This window comes from Tamandua tetradactyla, chromosome 3, assembly GCF_023851605.1.
Source record: "Tamandua tetradactyla isolate mTamTet1 chromosome 3, mTamTet1.pri, whole genome shotgun sequence".
In the NCBI taxonomy this organism is placed as follows: Eukaryota; Metazoa; Chordata; class Mammalia; order Pilosa; family Myrmecophagidae; genus Tamandua; species Tamandua tetradactyla.
Window position 1 is genome coordinate 208,950,360 of NC_135329.1, and position 19,060 is coordinate 208,969,419.

Consider the following 19,060-nt stretch of genomic DNA (forward strand, 5'->3'; position numbering starts at 1 on the left):
TATGAAAACCTTGTGTCTGATGCTCCTTTTATCTACCTTATCAACAGATGAGTAGAACATATGGAATAAAAATAAATAATAGGGGGAACAAATGTTTTAAAAAAACAAATCTCAAGTCAGCAGTCCAAGACTCTCAGGATCCAGACTCTTTCTGTTTCACCATCCTGAGTACACTTCTATCTTCAGGGTCACCTTATGGTTCAATGGGACTGCTGTCCATCATTCCTGTCTTCCAGGCAGGAAAAAAAGGGTGGGAGAGGCACTTTTCTACAGAGTCAGCCTCCTTTAAGGGACTTTTCTAGGGGGACTGCTCAAAATGTTATATTGGCCAGAATGTAAGTATATAATTAGTCAATTGCAAAAACCAGAAAATTTGGATTTTGAGTGCTTTCCCACCCCAAATACCACTGGGATTCTCTTATTAGAATATAGGGAGAATGAATATTGTATTGGCAGTTGACATGGAGTCTGTTCTGGAATGGAAAAAGTAATAGTTCAGTTTGTGCACCCTGACCATGGGAAAGGTTTCCCAGAGGCTACTCAATTTGACCTGTGGACTAAGGACCTCATCTTTTCCAGAAAGGGGGCTCGGAACAGGCTCTGGTTCCCATAATTATGCAGTGCTGGGGAGCAGAGCCAGAAGCATTTTCTGATGGATGATTTAATCTTACTATTATCTCCTAATTCTACATAGGATCTTTAAAAACAAAACAAAAAACTACCCTGTGGGGTGGACAAGTGAGTAGTTCTATGAATGGGGCTGTCATCTTAAAATTGGTGCATCTACCTACTTTGGGCAAGTTTGTTATCAGTTACCCCATCTGTGAAATGTTAACAATCAGGTAGGTAGTTGGGATGAATAACTAGAGTGCCATTAAGTACGTAGTAGAGTGTGTAGTACATAAGGACTTGATAAATACTATTTATGTTTATGAGTGAGAAGGGAGTTTGCAGGCTCAGGTATAGGTGTAGTAGAGCATATTAAGGGTAACCTTACTGAAACTATTAAAATTAGGAAAGTAACCCTTGGGGAGGCAATGTGATGTTGATTTCAGGAGGCCCAATATTAGCACCAGCTTCATGGTTAACCAGATACATTATCTTTTGTTGTCTCTGAGGCTCCTTTTTCTCCCCTGACCTATGACAGGTTGGTCCAGAACATCCAAGGAACTTGAAACAAAAATACAGTTACTGGGGGTGCAAGGGTAGTTCAGTGGTAGAATTCTCACCTGCCATGCAGGAGACCTGGGTTCGCTTCCTTGCCCATGAACTGCCCACCCCCATGCCCCCCAAAAAAATTACATGAAGAAAGAATGAAATGTGACCCTCACCATACAGGGTGCAAGTTAAAAGCAAACAAAACCAGAAAATTTCTCATTTGGGATAGGGCCCAGCATTGGAAATTATTTTTAAGTTCCCCAAGTGCTTTTAAATGGGAGGTCTGAATGGGAAACCCCTGTTTAGGCTGATCTGTGAGGTTTTCTTCTGCTCTAACCTCCCAAGTTGTGTGGGCTGTGTGTGCATGCACACATCCATGTGTGGGGTACTGCTGATACTGTGTTTGCAGGGTTAGCATTTGTGTTTCCATGTGGGTCCTTGATGATTCATGACAAGTAGCCCTTTGCAGTTTTACTGCAGGAGGCCCAAGTGGAAATGCAAGCTTGGCAAGCCTGGTGTAGGGGGACAGTGTCACTTAGCTTGGTTTTCTGCCTTGGAAGCAGGTATTAATGGAAGAATTAATGGTCAAAAAAGGTATAACAAAGACAAAATGGCAGGGAAAAAAATCCTGCAATATCAGTAGTGACTTTAAATGTAAACGGATTAAACTCTCCAGTCCAAAGATATTTGCGCAGAGTACATAAAAAAGCACGACCCAACCACATGCTGTTTACAAGAGACTCACTTTAAATTCAAAGATTAAAGTAGGTTGAAAGTATAAGAATGGGTAAAAATATCCCATGCAAATAGTTATCAAAAGACAGCTGGAGTAACTACAGTAATAGCAGATAAATAGACCCTTAAGTAAAAAGCTGTTATAAAAAGACAGATAAAGGGGTCAATTCAACAAGAAGACATAATTATAAATATATTTGGGCGCAACAGCAGAGACCCAAAAATATCTGAAGCAAGTACTGGCAGATATGAAAGGAGGAATAGATAGTTCTACATTAATAGTAGAAAACTTCAGTACGCCACTTTTAAAAATATAGATAGAACATCTAGGCACAAGATCAATAAGTAAATAGAAGATTGAATGATTCTCTAAACCAGCTAGACCTAACAGACAAATGTAGAGTACTTCACCCAGCCGCAGCAGAATACACATTCTTGACTGAATCATTCTACAGCAAAGACCATATGTTCAGTCACAAGTCAATAAATTTAAAAATACTGCTTTTATATAATGTCTTCAACCATAACGGAATGAAGCCAGAAATGATAACAAATGGAGAGATGGAAAATTCACAAATCTGAAAATTGATGTATTCTTAACTATTGGGTCAAAGGGGAAATTAGGAAATATCTTGAAGCAAATGAAAATGAAAACAACATTCCAAAACTTAAAGGATGCAGCAAAGGTAGTGCAGAAAGGGAAATTTTTAGCTCTAATGTTTACATTATAAAAGAAAAAATGTGTAGCTCTAAATGTTTACATTGGAATCTCAAGTCAGGGACTTAACCTCACAACTGCAAGATGAAGAAAAAGAAAAACTAAGTCCAAAGCAAGGAGAAAGTAGGAAATAACAAAGATTAGAGTGTAGATAAATGAAATAGACAATTTAAAAAAAATCAAACAATGCAATCAACAAAGCCAAAAGTTGGTTCTCTGAAAAGATCAATAAAATGGACAAATCTTTAGCTAGAATGTCAAAGAAAAGAGAGAGGACCTCAAAAATCTAAAGTCAGAAATGAATGGGGGGGCATTACTACTGACCCAACAGAAATAAAAATACTCTAAGATATTATGAACCGTTGTACACCAGCAAATTAGATAATCTAAATTAAATGGACACGTTCTTAGAAACACACTGACTCAAGCAGAATTAGAAGGTCTCAGCAAATCAATAGCATTTTGATTTTTGAATCAATAATCAAAAACTTCGCAATAAAGAAAGGTCCAGGATCAGATGGCTTCACAGATGAATTTTACCAAATATTCCAAGAATAATTAACACCAATCTGGTTCAAAATCTTCCAGAAGTTTCAAGATGAGAGAACACTCTCTAACTCATTCTATGATGACAACATCACCATCATACCAAAGCCAGATAAAGATATCACAAGAAAAGAAAATTATAGACATATATATATAATTATGAATATAGATGCAAAAATCCTCAACAAAATACTAGAAAACTGAATCCAATAGAACATTAAAAGAAGTATACACCATGAACTAGAGGGATTTTTTCCAGGTATGAACTTTCTTATGGTTCAACATAAGAAAGTTAATTATTTTGTGTGTCAAAATCTTTTATCATGAAAGTAAAATGACAGTCTACGTAATGGGAGAAAATATTCGGAAACTGCATATCTGAAAAGGACTTGATATCCGGAATATGTAAAGAAATCTTACAACTCAACAACAAAAAGACAAAAAACCCAATAAAAAAGGGGGGGGGGGACTTGAACAGATGTTTCTCCAAAGAAGATATACAAATAGCCAAGAAGCAAATGAAAAGATGCTAAACATCATTAGCTACTTGGGAAATGGAAATAAAAATCACAGTGTGGGATGCGGGTGTTTCAGTGGTAGAATGCTTGCCTGCCATGTGGGAGACCAGGGCTTAATTCCCAGCCCATGCACACACACCCCACACACCCCCCCCAAAAAAAATCCAACCAAAAAACAAAGCACAGAAAACCACCGTGAGGTACCATTTCACACCCACTAGAACGGCCACTATCAAAAACACAGAAAATTACAAGTGTTGGAAAGGATGCGGAGAAATTGGCACTCTGGTGCATTGTTAGTGGGAATGTAAATGGTGCAGCCACACGGTTGCTTGTGCTTTGATTGTCTAAGAAAGCACTGCCCACAAGATCCTGAAGATGCTTCCCTAAATGTTCTTCTAGGAGTTTTATAGTTCTAATTCTTGTATTTAGTCTTGGATCCACTGTGAGTTGCTTTTTTAAATATATGTATCGTGTGAGGAAGGGATTCACCTTCATTATTTTAGATATGGATATCCAGTTTCCCCAGCACCTTTATGGAAGAGGCTATTCTTTCTTAATTGAGTGGTGATTTCTCCCTTGTCAAAAAAAAAAAAAAAAGCAATGTGGTGGTTCCTCAAAAGTTAAATATGTAGTTAACTGTATCATCCATCAATTTCGCTTTTAGGCATATACGCAAAGAAACTGATAATGGTCTCAGGTAGTTGTACACTAATATTTACACCATCATTGTTCACAATAGTCAAAAGGCGGAAACAACCCAAGTGTCCATCAGCAAATGAATGGATAAACAAAATATGATACATGTTTTTGATACAATGTTATTTGACCATAAGAAAGACTGAAGTTCTGAGACACACTGCAACATGAAAGAACCTTGGAAACATTCTACTTAAAATAAGCAAGGTACTCATAAAAGTTGACTAGAAATAACAAATTTGCCAAGATAGAAAGTAGATTAGAGGTTATTGGGGTATAGGGAAGGGGGGCTGTTTGTGAAAATTAAAAAAATAAAATCGATTGTGTTTTATATGATTGATTCATCCATTATAAAGTTCTGTAGAGCTTTCATATAGTAGTGGAGTTTTTAAAATATATTTTTCTTGAGAAATCTTTACAGACATACAGTCCATACATGGTGTATACCCAGTGGCTCACAATATTATCATGTAGTTATGTATTCATCACTATGATCATTTTTAGAATATTGTATCACTCCAAAAAAAGAAATAAAAAGGAAAAAGAAAAAGCTCATACATCCCATGCCCCTTACCCCTCCCTCTCATTGACCACTAGTATTTCCATCTACCCAATTTATTTTAAACTTTATCCTCCATATTATTTATTTATCTATTTATTTGGCATAGGCAGGCTCCGGGAATCGAACCCAGGTCTCTGGCATGGCAAGTGAGAATTCTGCCACTGGGCCAACATTGCACCACCTATTTTTTTTGCCCATATTTTTTTATTCATCTGTCCATACCCTGGATAAAAGGAGCATCCGACACAAGGTTTTCACAATTACACAGTCACATTGTAAAAGCTATAGCTTTATCAACAGTCCTCAAGAATCAAGACTACTGGAACACAGCTCAACAATTTCAGGTACTTCCCTCCAGCCACTCCATATGCCATAAACTAAAAAAGGATATCTATAAAATGCATAAGAATAACCTCCTGGGTAACTTCTCAACTCTGCTTGAAATCTTTCAGCCACTGAAACTTCATTTTATCTCATTTCTTTATTCCCCCTTTTGGTCAAGAAGGCTTCCTCATTCCCATGATGCTGGGTCCTGACTCATCCCAGGAGTTCTGTCTCTTGTTGCCAGAGAGACTTACACCCCTGGGAGTCATGTCCCACGTGATGGGGGAGGGCAGTCAGTTCACCTGCTGAGTTGGCTTAGAGAGAGAGGCCACATCTGAGCAACAAAAGAGGTTCTCTCGTTGTGACTCTTAAGCCTAATTTCAAGTAGGTTTAACCTATCCTTTGCAGAAGTAAGTTTCATAGGGGCAAACCCCAAGGTCAAGGGCTCGGCCTATTAAGTTGGTTGTCCCCACTGCTTGCAAGGATATCAGGAATTCCCTAAATGGGGAGATTTACTATTTCCTCTTTTCTCCCCAGTCCCACAAGGGGACTTTGCAAATGCTTTTTTATTCACTGCCCAAACGACTCTGTAATATATCGGGGCATCACACTAACCTGTATAACCAACAAGATCTCATGCCCTATTCAAGAGTCCACGTACTTATGGTGTTGAACTAAACTGACCATACAACTTAAATTAGGTAATGCGCTACCCAAAATATAAGTTTGGCACCAAATAAACATCTCTCCCTTTGGTCTCACACAGAAGTTGAAGTTTTAAAATATAGACTATATCATCCTTCACCCTGTATTCTGACTTACCTTAGTCCTATCCAGATCAATTCATTCATATCTCTAATTGAAGTCTGATCATTTTTTCAACTTTTTAAGCAGTTGTATGGGTTAATGCTTACTTTCATTGCTTCAGAGCTCTAATTCTGAGTCTCAGGTGTCACATAAATACCCGAAGTTTCTGGGAACCACCAGGTGTTATACAAACAGCTCGGTATCTCAGAATTCAGAAATAACAATTACAACTCTTGAATATCACATAGTGGTTTTAATATTCATTGATTATCATTGTCTACAGAGATTATTTCATTAGCCATTGAAAAATAGTGATTATTTTTTGGCAGGGAATGGATTTTTGCTTTGAAATAATTTCAGGCTTAAAGGAAAATGGGAAGAATAGTATAAAGAACTCCCATATATCTTTCACCCATTTTCCCCAATTGTTAACATTTTTCCACAACTGCTTTATCATTTTCTCTCAACAATTACGCTGTCAATAGCTATTTTTTATAGAACCATAGGAGAGTAAGTTGCAGACATTATGTCCCTTATCCCAAAGACTTCAGGGTGTATTTTCTCAAAATGAGGACATTCTCTCACATAACCGCACTACAATGATCAAAATTAGGAAGTAACAAGAAAATATTTACTATACATGCTTCATTTATGTTTCATCAGCTGTGCTCTAATGTCCTTTATAGGGAAAAACAGAAAGGTCCAAGATGCACTCCATGACCACATCTTGCATTTGACTGTCATGTTTTGCCTCTTTCAATCTGGATTGGTTGGTCAGTTTGTCTTTGTTTTTCACACCTTGAATTTTTTTTTTTTTTTTTAAGAATACAGGCCATTTATTTTTTAGAGTACTGTCAATTTGTATTTATCTGTTTTTCCCATTATTTGATTGTGATAATGCAATTTGGACAAGAATACTACAGAAGTGACACTATGTCCTCATTAAATTGTATCAGGAGTCATAGGGTGTCACTTTGAACCATCACTGGTGATGTTAACTTTAGGTGTTTATGGTGGTGTCTGCCAGATTTCTCCACTGTGCAGTGGAGAGACTTTTTATTTTCGTAGGGAGATATCTTGAGACTATGTAAATATCCAGTTCCTCATCAAAGTTTCACCCACTCATCCATTGATGATTCTGGCTTGAACAATTTGCTATGAAGTTTGCCAACATTCCTTTTATGTTTATTAGTTAACATTCTATTATAAGGAAGAACGTTTCACAAATATTTACACACAAATAAATATCCTTTAATACATAGAAATATATGAAAACAAAAATAAATTGAACATACACTGATTCTTTTTTTTCCCCTCTGACACTATACTTTTTTTCGTGTTCAAATTGTCCACTTGGAGCCCATCTGAGGTGGCTTCTGTGCCCTTTTTTCATTTCCCCATCGTTGTTCCATCACTTCCTTACTTTTTGGCACAATATGTTCTGGGCTCACACCAACTTTTCCCTTCCCAGATCTGGAATTAGCCATTTCTTCAAGGAACTCTTGTTCCTTTTAGTGAGAAATGGTACCTAAAAACCAAAATCTACATAAGAGATCTGCTCATTGCTACTGGATTGTCAATTCTTCGGGTCTTCTCCACAGGCAGAGATTGATACACACAGGCAAATATACACATCTATATATATATATATCTACACATACTATTAATAAGTACTGTATTAGTTAGGGTTCTCTAAAGAAACAGAATCAACAGGGAACACTCGCAAATATAAAATTTATAAAAGTGTCTCACGTGACCGCCGGAATGCAGAGTCCAAAATCCGCAAGGCAGGCTGTGAAGCCGACGATTCCGATGGAAGGTCTGGACGAACGCCACAGGAAAGGCTCGCCAGCCAAAACAGGAAGAAAGCCTGTCTCTTCTGAATCGTTCTTAGAAGGCTTCCAGTGATTAGATTGAGCATCACTCATTGCAGAAGACACTCCCCTTGGCTGATTACAGATGATCATGATCTAATTCTATGAAATGTCCTCATCACCATAGACTGGCCAGCACTTGCCCAACAAGACAAACAGGTACCACCACTTGGCCAAGTTGACACATGAACCTGAACCTGACAGTCCACCCCTTGTCAACTTGGCAGCTATATATATATATATATATATATATATCACCTTAAATCATACATGATTTTTAAATAAAAAACATTAAAACACATTCTTTTCCTTTCACTCAACAATACTCAACTGTTCTGCATATAACTGGAAACATATTAACTCTCTCCAGAACAGGGTGGAAATCCTTGGATAATATTCATTCTTAAACTTGATATCTTAGAACTTAAATAGTATAACAGGAACAAAACAGCATCACAGTCCTTGTTTCTGTAACTGATCACGTGGTCATAGTTCATATTTATCACTACCTTCTTCCACTACCCATTCCATATTCCCTTTACCCTCAGCAAGCACTTCAGCTGGCCATGGTTCTTTGCCTGGTGGGGTGACCCAAACCTTCATTCCTGAAGTTTCAGACCCATTGGTAGCCCTGCCTGGATTGGGCTGTTGCAGTTTTCCATTGATTTTAATCACAGGGCATGGTAGTACTAAAAGACGTCCTAGGGGATCTCCTATATTCCAAGAAAACTCTTCTTTATCTCCATTGTGTAGTTGCAGTCTTATTTTCCCCTGATAGTCAGGGTCAATCACCCCAGACGATAATGCAATCCCCTTCTTGGCTTGTTCATCCAGGGGTATGAGTAGCCCAAAGTGACCGGGTGGCAGTATTAGATTCCAGTTCAATGTAATTGTTTTAGTTTGCTAGCTGCTGGAATGCAATATACCAGAAATGGAATGGCTTTTAAAAGGGGGAATTTAATCAATTGCTAGTTTACAGTTCTAAGGCCAAGAAAATGTCCCAGTTACAACAAGTCTATAGAAATGTCCAATCAAAGGCATCTAGGGAGAGATATCTTGGTTCAAGAAGGCCGATGAAATTCAGGGTTTCTCTCTAGTGAGAAGGCACATGGTGCACGCAGTCACAATTTTTCTCTCATCTGGAAAGGCACATGGTGAACATGGTCAGGGTTCCTCTCTCATCTGGAAGGCACATGGCGAACACAGTGTCATCTGCTAGCTTCTTCTCCTGGCTTCCTGCTTCATGAAGTTCCCCAGGAGGCATTTTCCTTCTTCTTCTCCAAAGGTCGCTGGCTGGTGGACTCTGCTTCTTGTGGCTATGTCATTCTGCTCTGCTCTCTCTGAATTTCTTTCATTCTCCAAAATGTTTCCTCTTTTATGGAACTCCAGAAACTTATCAAGACCCACCCAAAGGAGTGGAGACACGTCGTCACCTAATCCATCTTAACAACCACTCTCGATTACATCACATCTCCAGGGAGATGATCTGATTGCATTTTCAAATTTACACTACTGAATAGGGATTAGAAGAAGTGGCTGCCTTTACAAAATGGGATTAGGATTAAAACATGTTTTTTCTAGGGTCCAAACATCATTTCAAACCAGCACAGGAGTCACTGTTGTTTCTCCTGGTGGAAGCATTCCCCCTTTTAGAACTAAAACCTGTAGACCAGCAGAGCTCAGGGTCGCAGGGACAGGAAGCAAAAATTTTCCTAGTGGATTGCTAGGGGTAATAATGAGTGGTGCCATTCCCATTTCAACCCCTTGGTTCCTAGACCTATGGATACGGGCTATGGGAGAAATAGCACCATATAGCAGATGCTGATTCAGAGCATGTACAGCTTCCTGGAGAACATTACCACAGCCTTTCAAGGTATTGCCACATAGTTGGCACCGTAATTGAGTTTTCAATAGGCCATTCCACTGTTCTATCAATCCAGCTGCTTATGGATGATGGGGAACATGGTAAAACCAGAGAATTCTTTGAGCATATGCCCATTCCCACACTTCATTTGCTGTGAAGTGTGTTCTTTGATCAGAAGCAATGCTATGTGGAATACCATGACTATGGATAAGGCATTCTGTAAGCCCACAGATGGTAGTTTTGGCAGAAGTATTGTGTGCAGGGAAAGCAAACCCATATCCAGAGTATGTGTCTATTCCCCTTAGAACAAATCGCTCACCTTTCCGTGAAAGGAGTAGTCCAACGTAATCAACCTGCCACCATGTAGCTGACTGGTCACCTTGGAGAATGGTGCCATATTGGGAGCTGAGTGTGGGTCTCTGCTGCTGGCAGATTGGGCAGTCACCAGTGGCTGTAGCCAAGTCAGCCTTGGTAAGTGGAAGTCTCTGTTGCTCAGCCCTTGCATAACCTCCACCCTTACCACCATGACCACTTTGTTCATGAGCCCATTGGGCAATGACAGGATTTGCTGGGGAAAGAGGCTGACTGGTATCCACAGAACAGGTCATCTTATCCACTTGATTATTAAAACCTTCCTCTGCTGAAGTCACCCTCTGGTGTGCATTCACATGGGACACAAATATGTTCATGTTTTTATCCCACTCAGAAAGGTCTATCCACATATGTCTTCCCCAGACCTTTTTGTCACCAATTTTCCAATTTCCAAGTCCCTGACCATCCAGCCAAACCATTAACAACAGCCCATGAATCAGTATACAAACACACCTCTGGCCAGTTCTCCTCCCAAGCAAAATGAGCAACCGGGTGCACTGCTCGAAGTTCTGCCCACTGGGAGGTTTTCCCCTCATCACTGTCCTTCAAGGACACCCCAGAAAGGGGTTGTAGTGCTGCAGCTGTCCACTTTCGGGTAGTACCTGCATATCATGCTGAACCATCTGTAAACCAGGCGTGAGTTTTCTCTTCCTCAGTCAATTCACTGTAAGGAACTCCCCAAGAGGCCATAGGTCTGGTCTGGGAAAGAGAAGCAAATGTGGCAGGAGTGGAGACAATGGGCATTTGGGCCACTTCTTCTTGTAACTTAATTGTGCCTTCAGGACCTGCTCTGGCCCTATCTCATATATACCATTTCCATTTTATAATAGAGTGCTGCTGTGCACGCCAAACTTTATGGCTTGGTGGGTCAGACAACACCCAGCTCATGATAGGCAACTCAGGTCTCATGGTAACTTGGTGACCCATGGTTAAGCATTCAGTCTCTACTAAGGCCCAGTAGTAGGCCAAAAGCTGTTTCTCAAAAGGAGAGTTGTCATCTGCAGCAGATGTTAAGGCTTTGCTCCAAAATCCTAAGGGTCTGCATTGTGATTCTCCTATAGGGGCCTGCCAAAGGCTCCAGAGAGCATCTCTATTTGCCACTGACACTTCAAGCATCATTGGATCTGCTGGATCATACGGCCCAAGTGGCAGAGCAGCTTGTACAGCAGCTTGGACCTGTCGCAGAGCCTCCTCTTGTTCAGGTTCCCGCTCAAAATTATCAGCTTTTCTGGTCACTCGATAAATGGGCCAGAGTAGCACACCCAAATGAGGAATATGTTGTCACCAAAATCCAAAGAGATCAACTAGGTGTTGTTCCTCTTTTTTGGTCTTAGGAGGGGCCAGATGCAGCAACTTATCCTTCACCTTAGAAGGGATATCTCGACATGCCCCACACCACTCGACACCTAGAAATTTCACTGAGGTGGAAGGCTCCTGTATTTTTGTTGGATTTATCTCCCATCCTCTGACACACAAATGCCTTACCAGTAAGTCTAGAGCAGTTGCTACTTCTTGCTCACTAGGTCCAATCAACATGATATCATCAATATAATGGACCAGTGTGATGTTTTGTGGAAGGGAGAAACGATCAAGGTCCCTACAGACAAGATCATAACATAGGGCTAGAGAGTTGATAAACCCCTGAGGTAAGACAGTGAAAGTATATTGCTGACCTTGCCAGCTGAAAGCAAACTGTTTCTGGTGGTCCTTACTATTAGTTATTGAGAAAAAAGCATTGGTCAGATCAATAGCTGCATACCAGGTACCAGGGGATGTACTGATTTGCTCAACCAATGATACCACATCTGGAACAGCAGCTGCAATTGGAGTTACCACCTGGTTGAGCTTACGATAATCCACTGTCATTCTCCAAGACCCAACTGTTTTCTGCACAGGCCAAATAGGAGAGTTGAATGGGGATGTGGTGGGAATCACCACCCCTGCATCTTTCAAGTCCTTAAAAGTGGCAGTAATTTCTGCAATCCCTCCAGGAATACGGTATTCCTTCTGGTTTACTATTTTGCTAGGTAGGGGCAAGTCTAGTGGCTTCCACTTGGCCTTTCCCACCATAATAGCTTTCACTGCACGAGTTAGAGAGCCAATGTGGGGATTCTGCCTGTTGCTTGGTTTGTCTATGCCAAGTATACATTCCGGAACTGGGGAAATAACTACAGGATGGGTCCGGGGGCCCACTGGACCCACTGTGAGATGAACCTGAGCTAAAACTCCATTGATCACCTGGCCACCATAAGCCCCCACTCTGACTGGTGGTCCAGAGTGACGTGTTGGGTCCCCTGGAATTAATGTCACTTCTGAACCAGTGTCTAATAATCCCCGAAATATCTGATCATTTCCTTTTCCCCAGTGCACAGTTACCCTGGTAAAAGGCCGTCGGTCTCCTTGGGGAAGGCTTGGAGGAAGGGTAACAGTATAAATTTGTGGCAGTGCAACAGTGTTCTCCCCCAAAGGGACCTGGCCTCCCTTTCATTCAAAGGGCTCTTGGTCTGTAAACTGTCTCAAGTCTGGAAATTGATTAAGGGTCCATGACTCTTTGTTTTAGTAATCAGGTTAGTCTTCTGTTCACTTGACCTAGAACTCTTTTGTTTATACAGCTTGAACAAGAATTTGGTAGACTGCCCTTCTATTGTATTTCTAGGTACCCCATGAATTACTGGCCAATGCCACAAATCTCTGCATGTCATATAATTTTGACACCTCCTTTGAGTTTCCTGTTTATTATAACAGCTATGTCTACCCTGTCTTTGGTGATTAAGTGCTGCTACCTGGCTTCTGCCAACTTGGGATCCGTCATCCCCATTGTGTTTAAGGATTCCAGCTAAGTGACAGCAGTTCCTAAAGTAATATCTGACCTACAGAGAAGTGCAACTACAGAGCTCTTCAGGGATGATGGTGCTGGTCTCACAAACTTATTTCTCACTGTTCTGGTAAAAGGTGCATCCTCCGGACATTCCTGGGGTGTAAGAGCAGGCTTTGCATGATAAATTCACTCTAACATTCCCATCTCTGTAAGCCTCTGGATCCTTCATCTACATTATACCAGGGCAATCCTGGCATTTCAACCTCAGGTAATGTCAGCTACCTATTAATCCATGTTTCAACCAACCATCCAAACAAACTTTTAATACCTTTTCTAACCCCTTAAGCTATAACACTGAATGCAGAATCTCTGCCTAGTTGACCCGTATCAATAAATTCAGCCTGACCCAGCCTTATATTCCTCCCACCATTATCCCACACCCTTAAAATCCATTGCCACACATATTCCCCTGATTTCTGTCTATCTAAATTGGAAAACTCACACAGTTCTTTTGGAGTATGACTTATCTCCTCATGTGTGATACTTTGTACCTCAACTTTAGGGGCCTGTTGGGAACTTTAGTCTAGTTATAGGTCTGGAAGAAATGAGGGGTGGTGGGGGTGGGTTATGAAAAGAATTAGAAATATCGTCCAAGCCATTTGCTTCAGGGCATTCATTTGCAGTTTCATCTGGTGAAACAAGATTAATCACTCTAGCGCTAACCCCTTCAGGAGGAGGTTGGATGGCCAACTCCTCAAGGCAAGCGGGAGGTGGGGCAGTTATGTCCTCAGGGCAGACTATTACAGGGTTATCTAGAGAAGACTCAGCATGGCCTAGGGTTTCAACCTCGTCCCCAACATCTTTATCAATCCATATGTCACCATCCCATTTTTCAGGGTCCCACTCCTTTCCAATCAATGCCCTCACTTTAATGGCAGACACCATGCAACACTGAGATTTCAGTTTATGCTGTAAAGTTGCTACTCTTACAATAAGATTCTGAGTCTGATTTTCAGAGATCTCAAGTCTACAGCTACAGGAAATAAGATTTTCCTTCAGGATACTTATAGAAGCTTCTATATCTGTCAGATGGCGCTTAAGGTTCTCATTTGAAGCCTTAAGCCCATCACTTTCACTCCTTAATGTAACCAGCGTATCTAACAACAATCAGCCAACATCTCTATACCTCTTATTTCCACAAAACTCTGTAAAGGTGTATCCCCCAGAGCCTGTCTTCGTACAAGCGAAGCATTAGGAGAATTGAATGGTGATTTTTGACTATCTCTTTTGCTAACTCACTCTATGGATTGGGAGTGTCATTCTGATTATGGGAATCAGAGTCCTTAGGGCCTTTGAGTCCAGTCAGAGTAGAAAACCATTCATAAAAACCCATTTTAAAGATTCTGTTTCTTAAGAACCACTCCTGGTACCAAGATGTATTAGTTAGGGTTCTCTAAAGAAAGAGAATCAACAGGGAACACTCACAAATATAAAATTTATAAAAATGTCTCATACGACCACAGGAACACAGAATCCAAAATCCACAGGACAGGCTGTGAAGCTGACAATTCCAATGGAGGGTCTGGATGAACTCTACAGGAGAGGCTCGCAGAAAGAAAGCCTGAAAGAAAGCAGAAAGCAGAAAGAAAGCCTGTCTCTTCTGAATCCTCCTTAAAAGGTTTCCAGTGATTAGACTGAGCATCACTCATTGCAGAGGATTGCAATCTTTGGCTGATTACAAATGGAATCAGCTGTGGATGCAGTTGACGTGATCATGATCTAATTCTATGAAATGTCCTCATTGCAACAGATAGGCCAATGCTTGCCCAGCCAGACAAACAGGTACCATCACTTGGCCAAGTTGACACATGAACCTGACCAGGACAGGTACTGATATTTCCACTTCCAAACCACCACCACCAGATCTGTTTCTATCATTCTCCTGTCTGTGTCTATAATTCCCTTCTGCAACAGTGAGAAGCCCAGCCTCCATTGTCCTCTTATTTACTCAACCTTAGGATATACCATAGTGGTTTCATAATTGCTAAACCATCCCACTGTGAAAAACAGACTTCCTAACTAGAGTTCAGTATCTGTTTACGCTAAAGTTACACCTCCAACCTTACAAAAATACATTTGTACAAGGTTATTGATTGCAGCAATCTTTGTAAATTTAAACTTTTTGTCTTTAGTCTGAAGGCATATAGTGCTTTTTTCCTTCTTTTATAGTGGTTATATTGAGTTCCGGGAAGATGGCTGGATAGGGTAGATTGAATTCAGCCCTGCTCCAAGGAAAAGTTAAAGAAGGGATGGGAGGGTAACTGCGATGGCAATTCAGGAGTGCAGCTGACCTGGGAGAGCCTTCTGCACCACTTAGGGTGGCCCTGCTTGCAAGGCTGAGGAACTGAGAGGTAGAGGACTGGAGCCTGGCGCCAAGGCACGGAGCCCACAGGGGTGCACGGATGGGGAGACGGGGACTAGGAGGTAAGCCAGGCCACATTCCTTCAACGCACTACCCTCATCAGCACAGCCCGGTGACCTGCGACTCACCCCGCACCCCACACACCTGAACCCAGTCACTAGCCCCAACTCCCCCACTCCAAGCCCCCTACCCCATCAAAACCTAGCGTGCGTACCCACCCCAGCTCCCCACCCCAAGTGCAGCCCAACCCACTTTTCCTGCACCCTTCCCAAGCACTACCTCCCCCTCCCCTTCCCTGCTCCCTGTTCCCTGTTCCCTGCAGGCTGTTGCCAGTGCATAAAGGCTGTGTGTGCCAACCTCCATAGCCAGGCTACCCCCGCCCCCAGCCCATTGTGTCACACAGCCTCACCTTGTGCACCCCTGAGCTCTGTGTATCAGTTTGCACTCGGCCCCCAGTCATGCTCCTCAGCTCTGGGAACATCTGTTTGCAGCACTCCTAAACCCGTGCATGTGCACAGCCCTCAGCCACACTTCCCAGCTCTGAGAAAGCGCTGACCACCACAGCCAGGTCACATCCATACCCAGCCCATGAAAGCACAAGGCCAACCCACTGCCATAGCTCTGTGCATGCGCACAAAGGGCCCTACACTCTAGACCAGCACACACCAGGGTTAAACTCCCCAGATCAGTGCACCCACACAGCTACATCCCCCTTGGCCACTGGACGCCCATGTTCACAAGCACCAGCATAACATCTCCAACCTGAGCCTATACCTGTGCTGCAATGCATCACTGCACTGTTGTGCCCTGCCCCGTACCCTGCATCCTGCTATATCCACCCTGCAAACAAGGCTTTAGACTACTGAAGGAAATCAACTCCCAAAGTAAATCAATCAAGATATTTACATGCGATGAAGACAGCAGAAGATCACTAAGCATATCACAATGAAGACAGATATAGACCAGCCAAATGACCAAATTAAAACACCAGAGGAGACACAGGTGTTGGAACAACTAATCAAAGATGTTCATATAACTCTACTTAATAAAATAACTGGGATGGCTAATGACATAAAGGTGATCAAGAAGACAGTAGAATGGCATAAAGAGGAATTTGAAAGAATACATAGAAAAATAGCAGAATTATAGACTCTGTTGACCAAATAAAAAACATACTAGGGGCACACAACAGCAGATTTGAAGAGACAGAAGAAAAAATAATCAATATAGAAGGCTGGATAACTTATTTTGAACACTCCAAACAGCAAATGGCAACAAAGACTGAAAAGTTTGAATTGGATTCAAGGAAGTGATAGACAAAACAAAGCACACACCTCTCTTTCTCCGCCGGCCCGCCGCGCGGCGCCCACGCCCCACAGCAGCCGACCCGCCCGCCCTCCTTCTCCCCTCTCTTTCTCCGCCGGCCCGCCGCGCGGCGCCCACGCCCCGCAGCAGCCGACCCGCCCGCCCTCCTTCTCCCCCCTCTTTCCCCTCCTGCTCCGGCGGCTCTCCAATCACCACGGTGCCCTCTTCCCCCGCCTTCACCGGCTCCTCCGCTACCAGCCTCAACAGCCTTGCCGCCCTCACCTTTCCTCCTCCAGAACAGCTACTGGGGGAGTGGAGATAATACAGAGCAGCTCCCGGAGCCACGAGGGAGATCAAAGGGACGGCGTAACCCATCCTGGAACGGCTGACTATCTGGGAGAACCAGCTCCGGTGAGATCACCAAGGGGCACGGGCTTTCCTGGGTGGGACGGCAAGTGACCGGAGTCCCTCCCTTCCACCTTCCCAGGCCAGCTGGTAGAATTGGACAGGCGGTCCCTTTAGGCCGCGGCGGCTGGTGCCCCCACCACGCGAGGCCCCCCGGACCAACTGAGATAGTTGGGTCGGAAATCCCCAGACTGCGGAGAACAGTGACCGGGGGATCCCTTCCAAACACGTGACTCCCCCGTCCGGCTGGGAACAGTGCACTCTCCCGGGCTGCGACAGCTGGCGCCCTCCCGCCACGCTTGGCGCCCCAGGCCGACTAGCTAATTCGGCCGGACGCTCTCCCGTGCTGCGGCGGTCGGCGACCCTCCCCGCATTCGGAACCCCAGGCCGGCTGGCATTCTTCCAAGACGCTTCGGCTGCTGAACCTCCCCTACGGCGAGAATTTTCCAGAGTTAAAGGACCCACAGCAACTTTCACTGGTGGAACGCGTACACAAACGTGTGCCACGAGCGCCACCTACTGGGCAGGATAAGAAAAACAGAACCCAGAGATTGCACAGAAAAATCTTTCAACCTGTGGGGTCGAACACCCAGGGAAATCTGACTAAATGCCCAGAGGCCAGCAGAAGATAACAGATCACGCTCAGAAAATTGAACATATGGCCCAGTCAAACGAAGAAACCAATAGTTCAAATGAGATACAGGAGCTGAAACAACTAATGCTGAATATACGAACAGAAATGGAAAACCTCTTCAAAAACGAAATCGATAAATTGAGGGAGGACATGAAGAAGACATGGGCTGAACATAAAGAAGAAATAGAAAAACTGAAAAAACAAATCACAGAACTTATGGAAGTGAAAGATAAAGTAGAAAAGATGGAAAAAAAACAATGGATACCTACAATGACAGATTTAAAGAGACAGAAGATAGAATTAGTGATTTGGAGGATGAAACATCTGAATTCCAAAAAGAAACAGAAACTATCCAGAAAAGAATGGAAAAATTTGAACAAGGTATCAGGGAACTCAAGGACAATGTGAACCATACAAATATACGTGTAGTGGGTGTCCCAGAAGGAGAAGAGAAGGGAAAAGGAGGAGAAAAACTAATGGAAGAAATTATCACTGAAAATTTCCCAACTCTTATGAAAGACCTAAAATTACAGATCCAAGAAGTGCAGCGCACCCCAAAGAGATTAGACACAAATAGGCGTTCCCCAAGACACTTACTAGTTAGAATGTCAGAGGTCAAAGAGAAAGAGAGGATCTTGAAAGCAGCGAGAGAAAAACAATCTGTCACATACAAGGGAAACCCAATAAGACTATGTGTAGATTTCTCAGCAGAAACCATGGAAGCTAGAAGACAGTGGGATGATATATTTAAGTTACTAAAAGAGAAAAACTGCCAGCCAAGACTCCTATATCCAGCAAAATTGTCCTTCAAAAATGAGGGAGAAATTAAAACATTCTCAGACAAAAAGTCACTGAGAGAATTTGTGACCAAGAGACCAGCTCTGCAAGAAATACTAAAGGGAGCACTAGAGTCAGATACAAAAAGACAGAAGAGAGAGACATGGAGAAAAGTGTAGAAAGAAAGAAAGTCAGATATGATATATATAATACAAAAGGCAAAATGGTAGAGGAAAATATTATCCAAACAGTAATAACTCTAAATGTTAATGGACTGAATTCCCCAATCAAAAGACATAGATTGGCAGAATGGATTAAAAAACAGGATCCTTCTATATGCTGTCTACAGGAAACACATCTTAGACCAAAAGATAAATATAGGTTGAAAGTGAAAGGTTGGGAAAAGATATTTCATGCAAATAACAACCAGAAAAGAGCAGGAGTGGCTATACTAATATCCAACAAATTAGACTTCAAATGTAAAACAGTTAAAAGAGACAAAGAAGGACACTATATACTATT